We start from the raw sequence: 5,487 nt of genomic DNA, 5'->3' as shown, positions 1-5,487 counted from the left end.
CTGAGGGTTGCGATCTGTTGCCGGACACGGAAAAAGACAAAAAATAAATAAATAAATAAAATACATGAACTATATAATTTTGTATCCCCTTTTAAACAAGCTTTTTTCTTTGCCCTATGATATACAACAAAGGATATCTTTATTTATAACTAGAGTCTTCTATATACGTTTTATCTTTTAGGAGCTGAGTATACGACATATTTGCTAAATCACAATATGATATACAACATTGAGCCTGAAATGCAGACTTTTCTATTTCCTTAGTTTTGCCAATCACCTACAGATTGTTTAAATATATTGAAAATAGGAAGATCTTTTTTATATTGTCTGCAGATTATTATTACCTGATAATACACATAGATACAACATAGTCCACCTTAAGTATAAGTAAGTGGAAATTATTGCTGTCATTTCCATTACAGTGAATATTTACTGTAATAAGTGCGTCAACCTGAAGGTCTTTTTACCATTCACTTAATTTAGAAAGCCTCTAGTAGAAGATTAAAAGCAAACAAATTTTTAATACTGATTATATCCTAAATGTCCATTAATAAGACAAAATTTAAGTTTATAACTAAGTATATTTAATGTAAGTAAATAAAATATAGAGAGATATCATTTCAAATTAAAACAGCTGAATGATTCATAAACTGTTTTTAAATTAAATCAACAACATCGGCAGACACAATTTTGTCTGTACAATTAAAGTATTCCAAAATAGATTTTTTTTTTCAGAGAATTACTTACATTCTCAAAAATATTTCCATTATTGAGTCATCTAAAATTAGCTGGACAAAACATAAAGACCTAATAATCACTGGTCTAAGAGTTTAAATTTGGGGCCGAGCCCGTGGCGCACTCGGGAGAGTGCAGCGCTGGGAGCGCCGCGGTGCTGGTGGGGAGCAGCACTCCCACCGCGGGTTCGGATCCTATATAGGGATGACCGGTGCGCTCACAGCGCTCACTGGCTGAGCGCGGTGCGGCTGGTCTCAAAAAGGACAAAAAAAAAAAAAAGAGTTTAAATTTGATGGTTTCCCCTTGTCCAATGTTTATTAACTACAGTTCACAGTTAGCTAATTAAGGACTTATGGATTTTTAAGTTCATGGCATTGTACACTGAGTGGCTACACCAAAAAATCCGAATGAAGAGTCTGTGTGTTACCATAATGTGGCTCATAAGACTGGGGTTCCTGACATTTTTTCAAAAGAAAGTTTGCCTTCACCCTAGAAGACCCAAGCCCAGGAATGTAAACAAACACCTATAAAGAAATTGAGGCAGCAAGCTGGAAACGGGGCTTCATTCAACTTTTTTTCCTAACCCTTTGAGGCCATTCAAATCAAAAGAATTCATTAAAAAAGAAAAATCTCGGTAAGCGTTCTGGTGATAGTTCATGCAACAACTCTTTTATTTTACTAGGGGGAAATTGAAAAGAATTTGCCCAACACTGCTAAGAAATTAAATTCCTGTTGTTGCTACAGCCTGATTTTTTTTATTCTCCTCTAGTTGAAAAAATCCTAGATCCTATTTTGCCCATTCCAATTTTCAACATTTTATATTTAATATGATATTCACATATTGTTATAAAAACAATCACAACTATTTTTTAAATCCCACAAATTCCTGAAAAAAATTACTTTATCTAATTTTACCATGATTATGGTATTCATGTAGAAACAAATACTGGCTACCATTTGCATAAAAATACTTGATGAACCATATTAGCAACCAAGTTATTTTACAAAAATGTGTTAAATATTAGGTAGTTTGAGTTTAGATGGCAATTGACAAGTACTAGTATGTTATTGTATAGTTAAAAGTCAAATATATGTATACATATAATAAAAACCTTAACTAGCTCTATGCTCCATTGAAACCAGTTTAGAAGTTTCCCTATAGCTGTATAGCTTCATATTTTATTCCTTAAAATAAATTTAATAATTCAAGGGTTCAAGGAAATGAAAACATGCTAAGAAGCTAGAAAATGGAGAATAAATTAACACATAAAATCACACTGTCTGGAAGATGATAGACCAGGGTTTACATCACACTTAAGGCCACTTAAGGCCAGTAAACTATGGGATATTGAAGATGGAAGAGCATAAAACACTTGCAGGTCAAGGGAGCATGCACATAGGTAAGTAGGAATATTATCACACCTAACTTCACGTAGCAGTGAGATAGGTCCGTAAAAGAAACTTAGTCTCGGGCCAGCCCCGTGGTGCACTTGGGAGAGTGCTGCGCTGGGAGCACAGCGAGGCTCCTGCCGCAGGTTCAGATCCTATATAGGGATGACCGGTGCGCTCACTGGCTGAGCGCGGTGCGGGTGACACCAAGCCAAGGGTTGTAATTCCCTTACTGGTCACGAAAAAAGACAAAAAATAAACCAAAAAACCAAAAAAAAACCTTAGTCTCATTAAGTAAAATGTATACAAAATGAGAGTGTTATGAAGTTTTTCAGTTAAAGTAATTCCCTTACTGGTCACGAAAAAAGACAAAAAATAAACCAAAAAACCAAAAAAAAACCCTTAGTCTCATTAAGTAAAATGTATACAAAATGAGAGTGTTATGAAGTTTTTCAGTTAAAGGTGCTTCTCAGTGAAGGCTAAAAAAAAGAGTACAATTTCTGCTTTTATATTTTTGTCAGTTTTTTGTTTCATATCTATTTTATTCTTTTATAATTACACAATGAAAACACGTTCATTATAGCAAAAAGATCACATAACAGGGATAAGTTTTGCTGATATTACACCCCTTTTCTGTATTTACTTATTTTTCATAAATGGGAACTCAGATGTATACAGCTTGTTTTTTTTTCTCATTTTATAACAAGTTAATTTCTTTCAATGTCAATAAATACAATACATAAATGGAAAATATTGTCATCTTTATGCTATGGAAAATAAGACTGTGTCTAGTTAGAGCTAGGCACAGAACTAAAATTTATAAACTATTATATGGTCCTTTTCACACTCACATTGCTGGACCNATAGGGATGACCGGTGCGCTCACTGGCTGAGCGCGGTGCGGGTGACACCAAGCCAAGGGTTGTAATTCCCTTACTGGTCACGAAAAAAGACAAAAAATAAACCAAAAAACCAAAAAAAAACCTTAGTCTCATTAAGTAAAATGTATACAAAATGAGAGTGTTATGAAGTTTTTCAGTTAAAGGTGCTTCTCAGTGAAGGCTAAAAAAAAGAGTACAATTTCTGCTTTTATATTTTTGTCAGTTTTTTGTTTCATATCTATTTTATTCTTTTATAATTACACAATGAAAACACGTTCATTATAGCAAAAAGATCACATAACAGGGATAAGTTTTGCTGATATTACACCCCTTTTCTGTATTTACTTATTTTTCATAAATGGGAACTCAGATGTATACAGTTTTTTTTTTTTTCTCATTTTATAACAAGTTAATTTCTTTCAATGTCAATAAATACAATACATAAATGGAAAATATTGTCATCTTTATGCTATGGAAAATAAGACTGTGTCTAGTTAGAGCTAGGCACAGAACTAAAATTTATAAACTATTATATGGTCCTTTTCACACTCACATTGCTGGACCCAAGAGTGGCAATCAAATGTCAAATAAAACGTGCTGTCCAACTATTTTGACTTTCATTGTCAAAATGACCCAATATATGACATTATAATTGTCTCAAATGTATCATATATAATACATTTGCCTTTTCTCACTTCTCTTAATGCAAATAATTATCAATATTTTTCATTTCTCCTAAAAAAACATTTAAATTTTTAATTTATATTTTTGATTACTTTTGAATTGGAATGTTACCATATAATTATAAATTTCCTATTTTCATTTGTTTTCCATTATGTATAAAAAGTCTTTATATATTCAAGTAATATAATAATTTCTTTTTGTTATATAGATATTTTAAATTCTTTTTCTTAAGTTTGAACATATATTTGAATTTATGTGTCAAAACTCTGCCAATTTAGTTTTTCATTTGGAGGAGTCTAATCTGTACATTTTTAATGTTTTCTGTCTTTGAGTTCATGCTTCAGAAATATTTCCCACCTCCCTTATATTTCTTTCTAGAATGTTTATAGTTTCTCACTTTACATTTAAAAATTTAGTTTACCCAGTGTTTATTTGACTAAATGATATGGAGAAATTGAACTATTGAATTATTTTGCCTTTTGTCCCAATTTCATATAAGCAATAATTTAATCTAGTATATTGATTTGAGATGCTTCTTCTCTATTTCATATTACAATTGTACATTTTGAAAATCTATTTTCACACCTTCTCTTCCTGAAATTTATTTAGCACCTATTTATTTTACTACTTTTATTAATATAATTTAATACCTGAGAGGACAATTTTTCATTTATGACAGTTTTTCAAAATTTTTCTTGGTTATTCTATCTTATTTACTTGTCCAAATAGATAATCAGAACCAATTTTTTAAAGAAAAAGAAACCCTTGTTAATGTTACCAAGATTTCATCAAATCTCAGAAGAGTTAGTTTTCCATTTACTAAATTATTATAATCCTTAGGAAAAGGTGTAATTTTTTCTCTAGTAGATTCTAAACAATTCTTGTTTTCATATTCCTCAAGATTTTTTTGTCTTTTATAATTATTGCTAGATTTAATATTATATCAATATCTGGCAGACTGTTCAATTTTTATCATTGGAATTTTTGAAATTTCTCTATGGAAATCATTTTTAAAAGTATTCTTTAATTTTGGAACACATGTCAACATGTGTAGAACAGAATAACATCAATATAAATATATTTATATATGTATATTTAGGCTTGGCACATATGCATATTCACAAATATACATATAAAAATCTTATTAATTATTCAAATTCTAGTATTGATGTGTAAAAGACACATTTTAATAGTTCCCACTTATTTATGGGGTACAGAGTTGACTATCAGTATTGTTGTCAGTATGTAATGATCTAATCAATATTACTAGCATGTTCATCATTACAAATAGTAATTATTTTTCGTGTACCTTTCCCAATTACTCCTTATCCCCTCTCTCCCTCGCCTTTCCCACCGCCAATAACTATACATCTGTTTTCTCCTTCTGAAAGTTCAACATTTTACTATGATCTTTCTTTATTTCTTTATTTCTTAGCTTCCACTTACGAGTGAGAACATGCGGTATTTCTCTCTCCGTGCCTGGCTTACTTCACTTAACATAATTTTATCCAACCTCATCTATGTTGCTGAGAATGGCAGAATTTCAGTCTTTTTTTGTGGCTCAGTTTTGATTTTGATATGTGAATTTGTGAATTTGCATATAAGTGACAAGCCTAAATATACATATATAAATATATTTATATTCATGTTGTTCTGTTCTACACATGTTGACATGTGTTCCACTGTGTGTATAGACCACATTTTCCTTATCCAGTCATCCTTTGATGGACATTTAGGTTGGTTCCACATCTTGGCTATTGTAAATTGACCTACAATGAACATGGGATGCAGGTATCCC

The sequence above is a fragment of the Galeopterus variegatus genome, unplaced genomic scaffold (assembly GCF_000696425.1).
Source record: "Galeopterus variegatus unplaced genomic scaffold, G_variegatus-3.0.2 Scaffold5520, whole genome shotgun sequence".
Classification (NCBI taxonomy): Eukaryota; Metazoa; Chordata; class Mammalia; order Dermoptera; family Cynocephalidae; genus Galeopterus; species Galeopterus variegatus.
This window is presented reverse-complemented; position numbering follows the sequence as displayed.